The sequence below is a fragment of the Pan paniscus genome, chromosome 13 (genome assembly GCF_029289425.2).
Source record: "Pan paniscus chromosome 13, NHGRI_mPanPan1-v2.0_pri, whole genome shotgun sequence".
NCBI classification, from domain to species: Eukaryota; Metazoa; Chordata; class Mammalia; order Primates; family Hominidae; genus Pan; species Pan paniscus.
Genome location: NC_073262.2, coordinates 31,801,569 through 31,815,601, shown reverse-complemented (window position 1 = coordinate 31,815,601; position 14,033 = coordinate 31,801,569). Strand labels below are relative to the sequence as shown.

The window sequence follows — 14,033 nt, the reverse complement described above, 5'->3', positions numbered from 1 at the left end:
AAATTTAGTGGCTTAGAACAACACACACTTATTATCTTACAGTTCTGCACGTTGGATGTCTAACATGGGCTTCACTGGGCTAATATTGGGGGGTTGAGAGGGCTGCAATAGTTTCTGGAAGATCCAGAGAGGAATCCTTTTCCTTACCTCTTCCAGCTTCTAGAGGCTGCCCACATTTCTTGGCTCATGGCCCCTTTCTCCAGCCAGCAACATTGCATCTGTCTCATTATTGCTCTGGAGTCTCTCATCACAGTTGGGAAAGGTTCTCAGCTTTTAAGGAGCCATATGACTCGATAGACACACAGCGATAATTGAGATTGGGATAATGATATTTCCCAATCTCAAGGTTCTTAACCCTAGTCACACCTGCAAAGTCCCTTTTGCCATGTAAGGTAACATATTTATAGATTCTAGGGATTAGGGCATGGACACTCTGGGGGCCATTATATTGCCTACAATGGTTGGTTTCTGACCATTTCCTCTTTCTCTCCCCCTGAACCGGGGAACTAATTAGGAAATCATTTGCTAATATTAGCCTGTAACTGTCGGTGGATATTTCCAGTCTGATGTAAGCTTATGTAATGGGCAATATCTTCATGTTACTTATATTAACATTATTGCTTCTATTAAATAATAGATTAGTCCAATGTGATGTAAGGAGTTCAGTAGTGTGATTAGAATTTAGGATAGTCAGATGTTGAGCTTGAACGCTTTCTTAATTGGTGGCTGCTTTGGGGTCAACTATTGCGTCCGGAATTGGTGGGTTCTTGGTCTCACTGACTTCAAGAATGAAGCTGCGGACCTTCACGGTGAGTGTTACAGTTCTTAAAGGCAGCGTGTCCGGAGTTTCTTCCTTCTGATGTTCAGATGTGTTCAGAGTTTCTTCCTTCTGGTGGGTTCCTGGTCTCACTGGCTCAGGAGTGAAGCTGCAGACCTTCGTGGTGAGTGTTACAGCTCATAAAGGCAGTGTGGACCCAAAGAGTGAGCAACAGCAAGATTTATTGCAAAGAGCAAAAGAACAAACCTTCCACAGTGCGGAAGGGGACCCCAGCGGGTTGCCACTGCTGGCTGGGGCAGCCTGCTTTTATTCTCTTATCTGGCCCCACCCACATCCTGCTGACTGGTCCATTTTACAGAGAGCCGAGTGGTCTGTTTTGACAGGGCACTGATTGGTGCGTTTACAATCCCTGAGCTAGACACAAAGGTTCTCCACGTCCCCACTAGATTAGCTAGATACAGAGCTTCGATTGGTGCATTCACAAACCCTGAGCTAGACACAGGGTGCTGATTGGTGTGTTTACAAATCTTGAGCTAGATACAGAGTGCGCTGATTGGTGTATTTACAATCCCCTAGCTAGACATAAAGGTTCTCCAAGTCCCCACCAGTCAGGAGCCCAGCTGGCTTCACCCAGTGGATCCTGCACTGGGGTCATAGGTGGAGCTGCCTGCCAGTCCCGTGCCTTGGTCCCGCACTCCTCAGCCCTTGGGTGGTTGATGGGACTGGGTGCGGTGGAGCACAGGGTGGCACTTGTAGGGGAGGCTCCAGCCACACAGGAGCCCACTGGGGGGTTGTGGGGGGAGTGGTGGGGGGGGTGAGAGGCAGTGTGGGACCCACCAAGCCCACGCCCACCTGGAACTCCAGCTGACCTGCAAGTGCTGCACGCAGCCCCGGTTCCTGCTGGCGCCTCTCCCTCCACACCTCCCTGTAAGTTGAGGGAGCCAGCTCTGGCCTTGGCCAGCCCAGAAAGGGGCTCCCACAGTGCAGCGGCAGGCTGAAGGGCTCCTCAAGTGCTGCCAAAGTGGGAGCCCAGGCAGAGGAGGCGCCCAGAGCCAGTGAGGGCTGTGAGGGCTGTGAGGGCTGCCAGCACAGTGTCACCTCTCACTATGATGGTAATATTTTTTACTCTCTGCAGGAAGGTTGTTTCCTAGAGTCTAAAGACCTGTCCCTCTTTAGATTAACAGTTAAACTTACAGGGAGATTATGTAATTCTGTGGGAAAGTTTAAAGTTGAACTAAGATTCTGTCTTGGAAAACCAGCTATCACCAGGCTTGGTAGGCTTGTCACCCCTACTCATGAATCTTCCCCCTATTTTGCCACATAGTTGGGTGTGCTCTTTCAGCTGTTCTTGAGTAGCTTGTCTGGTTTGGGGAGACTTGGCTTTGGTTATCTATGTAAAGTTATTTCTAGTTAATACATTATGCAGAAGGTATAAGGGTTTGTCTTTGCTTTTTTATGCTTGTCTTAGTTTTTTCATCTTTCCCTTATGGTACTATGTCTATTGCACAAGGTAAAAATATCTATCACCTATACTTCTGTTTAGGTAAGTGATTTAATTAAGATAATTTGATAATATTTTTAGAGAAGTTTGAGTCTAGAATTGGCTCAAAGAGATCAAGTTGTGATGAAATCTTGTGGTGTAAGCCAGATGCTTTGGGTTAAGTTACACACTTTGATTTTTCCAAGCACACTTTCCGGTATGCTTACCATGTTACAACTTATGTCGTCTATATATGGGTAGAGAGCTTTAGTAATATTTGTTTCTAGAATAATATTTGAGGATGGTTATGGGTGGTGTGTGTGTGCTTCATGACCCTATTCAACCAAGCACTCGGCTCTTGGTTTACTGCTAAATCCTCTTTGAGCCCTTAGATTTCATAAAGGTTATCATGAGATTTTCTGGGTAAAGAAAATATAGCCTCATAGGCTACACCTTGACCTAACATTTTTATGTGTATACTTGTGCTTACTTTGCAACCTTTCTAGGGTTTGCTGAAGATGGCGGCATATAGGCTGGGGGCAAGAGGTGGTGAGGTGCATCGGGGTTTATCAATTATAGAACAGGCTCCTCTAGATGGATATAAAGCACTGCCAAGTCCTTTGAGTTTTAAGCTGTTGCTTGTAGTATTCTGGTAAATTGTTTTGTTAATTTAACTATTATAGTTTAGGGCTAAGCATAGTTGGGTATCTAATCCCAGTTTGGGTCTTAGCTATTGTGTTTTCAGGATATTAAAGCCAATTTCGTAGTTTATTTTATTTCAGCTGGAGTTTTTTTACAACTTAGATGGAGTTTATCTTTATTGAGGGTAGATCTTAAACACTCTTTATGCCAAGATCTATTAGCTTGGGTTAATCATATAACCACGGAGGCTAGCACAAAATTGACCAACCCTAAGTATTAGTAGAGCTTAGTTAAACTTTTGCTTATTGCTAAAGATATATCACTGCTGTTTCCTGTGGGGGTGTGATTGAACAAAGTATTTTGAGCTGCATTTGTGTGTGCTTGATACTTGCTCCTTTTGATTCAGGTGATCTAGAGGGCATCTTCACTGGGATGGGGATGCTTGCATGTGTAATCTTACTAAGAGTTAACAGAAAGACCAGGACCAAACCTTTATGTTTATGGGGTTGTGCAGACCCATCTAGACATTTTCAGTGTCTTGCTTGGAATAATTAAGCTACATTAACTGCATAAATGTTTGAGTATAAAATTAAAATATAAGGGGAAGAAACAGTCATTTACAATTATGGTAATTTAGGGGGTTTAACTTGAATTGGCAGAAGTTTGATTGAGAGGGGTTTTACATTAGGGGTAATTGTTTTAGGCTGTTGTTTATGGGTAGCACTTTCAGAGGGTTATGTTCAAGGTATTATATTAGTACTAGGGTGAAAATTTAGTTATTATATTTGTTATATAAGTAGAGGCTTAATTTAGTAGAAGGATTTTTAAGATTTTTTGGAAACACATCAATCAAAGGGCAGCTGTTGGGGTATTCATGATTAAAATATGACTTTTGGACTCTGACTGGGTTTTAGTCTCTTGTTTTTGGGGTTTGGCAAGGGTACACTTACCTAGGTTGATGGTAAAGTCAGGGGTGGGGGAGGGGGGGTTTGTGGATTAAGTCGAAAATAGTTCTTGAAAATAGGCGTACATGATTGTGCCTACATGATCGTGCATACGTGATTGTGCATACTTGTCTATTGGTTACTCATTATGTCCTTTAAGCATGAATTAATTAACATCTTATGGTTGTTATGCCAGGTCAGAATATTAAATATAAGCTCAGTTTCTACAACTGGTTTGGCAGAAATCAAATCCGAATTTGTCTACAGTGATTCAGAGGGGACCAGGCCTTTCGCGATGGTAATAGCATCCCCCAAAGTTAAAAATACCAAATGCATGACAGTGCTCCAGTGACTGGCTAATAGGGTGATAGTCACTAGTCCATTGAGATGTCTTATTTAAGGGGAACGTGTGGTCGATCTTAGTTTTATGGCCCTGAGGTAAGAACCAGATGCCAGGTATAGTTTCAATATAGTCACCCCCAAGTGTTATGGGCCCGGAGCGAGGAAGGTAGTACTCTCGAGTGGGATGATGATTTCTCGGAGGTTGGTAGATTAAGAGACCAAAATTTGGGAGGGGATATTCATGTTGACAAGGACTTTTTTGACTGAAATGTGCTATGTTCGATGAAAATTTTATGTACTATGTAATATTAAGGATTTTTAGTATGGGTCGATATTCGTATTGACTGGGTTTTGTTGTACGATTAATGATAGCGAATGTGCGATAGTTGGAGAGTCATTCATACATGCTTATATGCATGTGGATTGTATTTTTAATGTACCTTGATGTATTAATGTACTATGTACAGTTAAGCAATTATAGTACAACATATTATTCATGGGGGCTAGCAGTAATGCATGAAGTACATTAGAGCACTAATGTGTTAGTGCTAGTTCATTAATACGGGCATGGTAGTTAAAGTGTGTGCTGAAAAAAGTACAAGGAATAGTTTAATCAGAATTTCAGCTTTGGGTGTTGATGGTGAAGCGGGTATACTTTTTTTCCTGAGTTGTACTGGGGAGGAAATTCTCCATTTCTGGTTTACAAGACCAGAGTATTGAATTATATTACAAGGGCAGTTTCATTTAAGTAGCTTGTTTTCAATTAGGGCAATGATTAGTATAAGGTTGAGGACAGTAAAGAAGTACATAATGGATGCTGTCTGTCTGATGATAATAAAAGGGTAGTCAACTCGCTACCCTCCGATTCATGTGAGTGTGAGCAGGTCAGCACTAAGATTCAGAATAGGCATCGACTTAATGGACAGAATACTATGTTTTGTTGTTTAGATGTGTGAAGTATAGGAATAACTGCTAGAATGAGAATGGAGGATATAAGGGCGAGCATACCTCCTAGTTTGTTAGGGATGGATCATAGGATTGCATATGCAAACTAAAAGTATCACTCTGGTTTAATGTGGGGTGGGGTATTGAGGGTGTTGGCTAAAGTGTAATTATCCAGGTGGCTCAGGAGATCAGGTGAAAATAGTACTAGGATTATTAGGAGGAGGAGGGGGAGAGTTAGGCCTAGAATATATTTGATTACGTAGTAAGGGTGGAAAGTGATTTTGTCAGGGTCTGATGAGATCCCTGAAGTTTATTATATCCTGTTTCATGTAAGAATAAAAGGAGAACAGTTGTTAGAGCGGCAGTGATGAAGGGAAAGATAAAACGGAAGGCTAAAAGTTGTGTAAGCGTGGCTTTGTCAACTGAGAATCCACCTCAGATTCATTATACAAGGTCAGTTTCCATATATGGGATTGCTGATAGTAGATTTGTAATTATTGTAGCACCTCAGAATGATATTTGGCCTCATGGGAGTATGTAACCTATAAATGCTGTTGCTATGGTTGTGAGTAGGAGGATAATGCCAATATTTCAGGTTTTTAGAAATATAAATGACCCATAATATAAACCTCGGCCAACATGTAGGAAGAGGCAGATGAAAAATATTGAAGTGCAGTTAGCATGAAAATAGCAGATTATTCAGTCGTAATTTACATCTCGGCTGATATTGGTGACTGAAGAGAAGGCAGTTAAGGTATCCAATGTGTAGTGTACGGCCAGAAATCATTCTCTGATGATTTGGAGAATTAAGCAGGCACCAATAAGTGAGCCAAAGTTTTATCATGTAGAAATGCTGGATGGTGTGGGAAGATCAATGAATTAATGGTTAATAATTTTTATTAGCAGGTGTGTTTTGCGTATTTTGGTCATTAGCATTCTTACAGTTGAAATACAACTTTTTTTATACCATTAGTTATGGTTATAGTCCGTGTAGGAATAATGGCATGTATTTTATTTTTATTAAGTATTCTTTTTCTTATAGGATTTGTAGGTTTTTCTTCGAAACCATCTCCTATTTATGGAGATCTAGGGATGACTATTAGTGGTGCTGTGGGTTGTGGTATTGTGTTGAACTTTGATGGGGCTTTTGTGGGGTTAATAGTCTTTTAAATTTATCTGGGTGGTATAATGGTTGTTTTTGATTATACTGCGGCAATGGCTACTGAGGAATACCCTGAAACATGAGGGTCAACTATTGACATTTGAGGGGCTTTATTATTAGGGTTATTAATAGGGTTGGTGTTGATTCAGTGAATAGTTGAGCATGATGTGATGGTCATCACAATTAATTTTAATAGTATGTGGAGTTGAATAATTTTTGAGGGTGAGGGGGTGGGGTTATTGCATGAGGATTCTGTCAGTGTGGCTGCTTTGTACAGTTATGGATGTTGATTGCTGGTAGTTGCTCATTGAACATTGTTAGTATTTATGTTGCAAATGAGATTATTCGGGGTAATAGATTAGATAATTTAGAGTTAGAAGGAGTAAAATAAAAAAGGAGAGAAAGTAAAGTTTAATTAGGCCTTTTTGAGTAGATACAGTAATGGTGGCTGATATTTGGGTTTGTGAAATGGTTTTTGGTGTGGACTTTTCTAATCAAATTAGGTCTAGTAGAAGTGAGGCCAGATTTTGGCTTGTAAATAGACTTGAGTGGGGGGCTTTATGGTGGATTGTGGCTGAGTAAAAACCTAATATACTGGAGAAGTTAAATGTCTGTAATGGACAATTTAGCTTAAGGTTGTTAGTTATAAAATTTAGCTCCATTGCTAGTAAGAGGCCTAAGGTGGTCACACCTAGGGCTGTGAGTTTTAGGTGAAGTGGCATAGTTTTTTGGGGGGATGAAGTAGGAGTAATACTATTGGTAATGAGGAATCCAGCTAAGATACTGCCAATTATTAGACGCTTAATTGAGTTAATTAGGAAGGGGTTATTTTCTTTAACATGAATCAGAGTTGTGAAGTGAGGTTGTCCTATCAGAGCAAAGAAAATAATTCAGGTACTACAGACAGCTGTTAGGGAGGTTACAATAAGAGTAATAGAAAGGGCTCAGGTGTTGGAATATGACATGTTAGCGATGTTGATAATGAGGTCTTTAGAATAAAAGCCTGTGAGGAAAGGCACACCTGTAAGTGTGAGGCTGCCAATAATAAGGGCGGAGGAAGTGAGGGGTAAAGTCTTGAATAGTCCTCCTATTTTTCAGATGTCTTGTTTATCATTGAGATTATGGATGATGGGTCCTAAACATACAAATAACATAGCTTTAAAAAAAGCTGTGGGTGCAGATATGAAGAAATGCTAGGTGTGATTGATTAATGCCAATTGTGACTATTATAAAGCCTAGTTGGCTTGAGGTAGAGAATCCTACGATTTTTTTGATGTTATTTTGTGTTAGATCACAGATTGCTGTAAATACGTTGGTCATAGCCCCTAAATATAATGTAAAGGTTTGGAATAATAGGTTATTTTCTATTCAAGGGTAGAAGCAGATAAGTAGAAAAACCCCTGCTACAACTATAGTGCTAGAGTGGATTAGGGCTGAGTCTGGAGTTGGGCCTTCTGTGGTGGAAGGAAGTCAGGAATGAAAGCCAAATTGAGCTGACTTTCCTGCTGCTGCTAGGAGAAGACTAATTAATGGAAAGGAATTGGAGGTAGGCTTTAGAATAAATACTTTTTGAAGCTCTCGCATGTTGGAGAATAAGAGGAATCATGCTATATAGCTAAAATAAAACCAATATCGCCTCTGCGGTTATACAGGACCGCTTAGAGGGCTGCTAGATTAGCGTCTGTTCGGCCGTATCATCAGCCATTTAGTAAAAAAGACATAATTCCCACATCTTCTCATCCAATAAAAAGTTGAAAGAAGTTATTGGCAGTAATTAGAATTAATATTTTGGTGAGGAAAATGAGTAAATATTTGAAAAATTGATTAATATTAGGGTCTGAGTTTATATATCATATTGAGAACTCTACAATAAATCAGGTGACAAATAGTGCTACTGGGATAAATACTGTGGAGAAGTAGTATAGTTTGAAGCTTAGTGAGAGTTTAAGAGTTTGGATTGTTATTCAGTGTCACTTTGAGATTATTACTTCTTGGTCTATAAATATATATATTGTGGTAGAGATGAGGCTGATAATAAAGGTGCATGCAATAGATATTTTTACATAGTATGGGTATGAATCTTTTTGCAGGGGTTGGCTAAGGTAGTAATGATTGGTAAGTTTAAGGGGATTAGGGTTGTTATAGTAGTGGTAAAATCCATGTTTATTACTTTTACCTGGAGTTGCACCAATATTTTTCGTTCCTATGACCAATGGATAGTTCTTATCCTTTAAAAGTCTGGAAAGCCATGTTATTAGGCATGGGGGCATGAGTTAGCAGTTCTTGCATACTTTCTCGGTAGATAAGAAGTTACAGGCTTCTATTATTAGATTCACAATCTAATGTTTTGGTTAAACTATATTTACAGAATGCAAACCCCATAATAATTATAAGGTTTAAGGATAATAGGAAGATAGGTGCAAAGTGTGTAAGTATTAATGTATTTTCTCATGTAAAGGATGGTTTAATACTGTTAATGTAATATACAAGTGTCCCTCGTTGTGTTGTGGTTAGCATATGTGAGGAGTAACGGGCTGTAATTAGTGTATTAAGTCCTATAAGCATAATGGTGATGTTTGATCAGGAGAATGAAGCCATAGTGAGGAAGAGTTCTCCTACTAGATTAATAGCAGTGGGTAAGGCAAGGTTAGTAAGACTTGCTAAAAGTCATCAAGAAGCTATCAGTGGAAGCAGTGTTTGAAGGCCTCAAGTAAGTAATATAATTTGGCTATGGACTCGCTCATAATTCACATTTGCTAGGCAGAATAGTAAGGATGAAGTGAGTCCACGGGCAATTATAAGGGTGACTGCACCTGTAAAGCTTCAAGGGGTTTGAATGAGAATAGCTATAATAACAAGTGCTATGTGGCTTACGGAGGAATATGCGATAAGTGATTTTAAATCAGTTTGTCATAGAAGAATAGAACTTGTCATAAGATCCCTCATAAGGATAGTATGAGGAAAGGGTAGGCTATATATTCGTTAGGGGGTTGAGGGTAAGGGTAAGCCGTATAATACTGTGGCCACCTAGCTTTAGGAGTACTGCTGCAAGTACTATTGAGCCAGCAATAGGGGCTTCCACGTGGGCTTTGGGGAGTCACAGGTGAAGTCCATATAGAGGCATTTTTACCATAAAAGCTAAAATACATGCTAATCATATAAGATTATTAGAACAGGAGTTTAATAGTTCTTGGGTGGTAAATATTATTACAGTTATATTTAGAGAACCCAAGGTATTTTGAGTATGGACAAGTGTAACAAGTAGGGGAAGGGACCCTACTAGTGTGTAAAATAAGAAATATGAGCTTGCATTGAGGCATTCTGATTGGTTACCTCAGCTGGTAATGATAATTAGGGTAGGAATAAGTGTGGCTTCAAAGAGAATATAAAATATAATTAGTTCTGTGGCTGTGAATGCTATGATTAAAAAAATTTGCAGGGGAAATTAATATGGAAATATAGAGTTTGTTCCGTGGGGGTGACTCATTGGAAAGGTGATATTGGCTTGCTAGAATTATAAGAGGTAGTAGTCAGGTTGTTAAGATTACAAGGGGCGTAGTTAGAGGGTCAGAGGAGAAGATTAATGAGAAGTTAGATGAGTTATCATTTAATTGGTTAAAAATAGTAGAGTAAAAAGGCTGATGAATGGGCTGTGAATAGTCATGTTAATTCAGAATATAGAGTTTTTAGAGAATCATGTTATTGGTAACAGTATAATTTTTGGAATAATAACTTCTAGCATTGAAGTAAATTTAGATTTTGTACATAATCTAGGCTGTATATGTTGGAGACTGAAACTAGTAAGGCAAGACCTGCTGCAGCTTCACAGGCAGCAAATAGTAGGAGAATAATGGGTATTATGGATGCTAGAGCGAAATGTATATTTAAAGTTATAAGAGTAATTATAATGAATATTGATAATATTATGCCTTCTAGGCATAATAGGGATGATTTTAGGTGGGATCGATAGACTAATATTCCCAGAAGTGCTATGGTGTGTGCTAATATAATATTGATATAAATAAAGGGCATTTGGTAAATATGGTCTATCATAATCTAATGAGTCGAAATCATTCATTTTAATTTAAACTATTTACTAATTCAACTCAATCTAATCCTTTTTGAGTTCATTCCTAAGTCAAGCCTAGGATTAAAATGGTAACTAGTATAAGGGCTGTGCTGATTATTAGTGTCAGGTTGTTTGTTTGAAGGGCTCATGGCAGGGGTAGGAGTAGAGTGATTTCTAAGTCGAACAGGAGAAATGTGGTGGCCACTAGGAAGAATTTTATGGAGAAGAGGAGGGGGGCGGAGGTTAATGGATCAAATCCACATTCATAAGGGCTGGATTTTTCTATATAAATATTAAGTTGTGGGAGTCAAAATGTGATTACTGTTGGTATTGGGGCCAGTAAGGTGTCAGTTACTAGGGCTAGTGTCAGGTTAATTACTCTTTTTTGGATATTATGGAAACTTATTGATTGGAAATCAATGGTGCAGCTTATACTAAAAGAGTAGGATCCTCATCAGTAGATAGAGACGTATAACAATAGTCACACTGCATCTACGAAGTGTCAATATCAGGCGGTGGCTTCAAAGCCAAAGTGGTAGTTAGATGTAAAATGGAATTTTAATTGACGGAGGAGGCAGATAGTGAGAAACGTTGACACCTGTAATCGCAGCACTTTGGGAGGCCGAGGTTGGCAGATCACCTGAGGTCGAGAGTTCAAGACCAGCCTGACCAACATGGAGCAACCCCATCTCTACTAAAAATACAAAATTATCCGGGCGTAGTGGTGCATACCTGTAATCCTAGCTACTCAGGATGCTGAGGCAGGAGAATTGCTTGAATGTGGGAGGCAGACATTTCAGTGAGCCAAGATCATGCCATTGCACTCCAGCCCGGGCAACAAGAGCGAAACTCTGTCTCAAAAAAAAAAAAAAAAAAAAAAAAGAGCGTTGAGCCATAATCAGAGATAGTAAAAGGGGCCTCGAAGTATTCTGAAACTTGTAGAAGGGTGAAGTATATGCCTAAGGTAATTGTGACAGCTAGTGCTTGAATTATTTGCTTTTGACTACCTTCCATCAGGCTGTGATGAGCTCAAGTAATTGAAACTCCTGAAGTAAGTAACACAGATGTATTCAGGAGGGGTACTTCTAAAGGATTGAGGGGAAGAATGCCTGTTGGAGGTCAATGTCCCCCTAACTCTGGAGTTGGAGCTAGACTAGAGTGGTAGAATGCCCAGAAGAAACCAGCAAAGAAAAGTACCTCTGAGATAATAAATAGAATTATTCCATATTGGACACCTTTTTGGACAATTGTTGTATTGTGGCTTTGAAATGTACTTCCTCAGATAACATCATGTCATCATTGATACATAGTTAGTGTATTTGTCAGTAGATCTAACATTAAAAGGGTAATGGAGTTAAAGTGAAATCATATGGCCAGGCCAGATGTTATTAGGAGAGCTGAGAGAGCTCTTGTTAGTAGTCAGGGGCTGGGTTTGACTACATGGTAGGCTTGTGTTTGGTGGGTCATTGTGTATTATCATGTAAATAAAGGCTTACTAGTAGTGTGAAGACATAAGCCTGAATAAGAGCTACAGCAAATTTGAGAATGGTCAGTAAGATTAGAATAATGAGAGAGATTGAAGCTGTGGTGATACTAATAGTTGATAATACTAGTGTGCCTCCTCTAGTTAAATGTATCAATAGGTGACCAGCTGTAATGTTGGCTGTTAATCGCACAGCTAATGCTACTGGTTGAATAAATAGGTGAATAGTTTCAATGACCACCAGTATAGGGATAAGTGGCATAGGTGTGCCTTGCGGTAAAAACTGAGCTAAGGAGGTTTTGATTTTAAAGCGGAAGCCTGTGATTACTGCGCCTGCTCACAAGGGGACTGCTATACCTAGATTTATTGATAATTGGGTAGTTGGTGTAAATGAATAGGGTAGAAGCCCGAGGAGATTGGTTGAGGCAATGATGAGAATTAGGGATATCAGCATAAGGGATCAGGTTTGTCCTTTAATATTATGGGTAGTTATTGTTTGTTTTAGTGCAAGTTGAACGAATCATTGTTGGATAGAGATCAATCAATTACTGATTAGGTGATTGGAGGTTGGAAATGCATGGTGGGGAATAAAATGATTAATATTACTATGGGTAGGCCTAGAATTGTTGGGGTAATAAAAGAGGTGAATAGATTTTCATTCATTTTAATTCTCAGGAGTTTTTATGTTTTTGTGTTTTGATTATTTTTGGTGTAGGAGATACATGGTAAATGAAACTTGATAATTTTAACTGAATGATCGAGAATAAGTTATGATTATTGACGAGGTAACAATGAATCATGTGGAAGTATCTAGTTGAGGCATTCACTGTAGAGAGGTATAGATCATCTCAGTCTTTAACTTAAAAGGTTAATGCTGGATAACTTTACGGTGATGTTATAGTATGGATGTAGATCAGGTTTTGAAATTTTGTAAGGGAATTAATTCTTGGACGATAGGTATAAAACAAATTTCTGAGCACTATCTGTGGTAAAGGCCTGGTTGTGTAGCAGTTAAGGTGGATTGATTTAGGCGTCCACAGATTGCATCTGTTTTGAGGCCCAGTGAAGGGAGAGTTCATGAGTGCAGGACATCTTCAGATGAAATTAGTATTTGGATAGGAATTTCTACTGGGAGAATTGTTTGGTTATCAACTTTGAGGAGTGGAAGTTCTCCTGATTTTAAGTCTGCTATTGGGATTATATAGGAATCAAAGCCTAGTTCTTTATAGTCTGTACATTCATAGCCTCAATATCATTGATGGCCAATTGTTTTGATGGTAATAGAAGGATTATTAACTTCATCTGTTAAATACAGAATACATAGGGATGGGAGGGCAATTAAAATTAAGATAATAGCAGGTAAGATAGTTCAGACAGTCTCAATTTCTTGGGCATCTATGGTGCTGGGGAAGAGATAAAGGAAATGGTCCAGCTACTTCGTAGCTGCCTTAGAATTCCTGATCCCTTTACCATGAAATGCTTTACCTTCATCCCCGGCTTTGGTCAGTAACCAAAGACCGATTTTCTCCTAGAAGGCAGGCTTCCAAATCATTCACCCATGTGTTCTTTGAAGTTCATAGCTGCAGGAAGCAGACTCAGGTGGAGGTTTGTGTGCAGGAGGTATTGGGAAATGCTCTTGAAATCAACACACTCTGTGTGGCGGGAGGAGAAGGAAGCAGGACTGGGCTGACAAGAAAAGATGAGCTTTCAAAGACTTCTCAGTCAACTGCAGAGAGCTCCCAGCAGGGATGGTCCTTCAGAACTGCCTTCCAATCGCAGTTCTTTGCACTGGGCACATCTCCATAGACACAAGCTGTTCCTGGGGAGGGGAGCATAAATCTACCTCAGACTAGGGACAGATATTTACTGAGAGAGGATAGTCCCCAGCATTCTCAGCGATGAATGTTTTGGAGAATGAATGTTTTGGTCCTGAAGGGTGAGGGGTTGACATCAAAGTTAGGGAACAAAGACAAATGACGGAGTAGAAAAACAAGATGGAAGATTTGGGAGCAAATGGGGATGGGATAGCCTAATATTTCCTATACTAATCACTTTTGCTTGTTATTGTTTGTAGGTTTGAACCTATGTGACATGTCAGGTTTAATTATTAGGAAAGGAACAGAGGTAATAACCTGATTCCTGCTTCTTCCCTCTTTCCTTGTATAGGATCTGATCTTTTATCTTTAGT

At 39.5% G+C, this 14,033-nt stretch overlaps 1 pseudogene; it reads right to left on the bottom strand.

The window, feature by feature from the left end:
* Window positions 1-11,825: 11,825 nt before the first annotated feature.
* Window positions 11,826-12,508, bottom strand: LOC117979281 (ATP synthase subunit a-like; annotated as a pseudogene).
* Window positions 12,509-14,033: the final 1,525 nt, after the last annotated feature.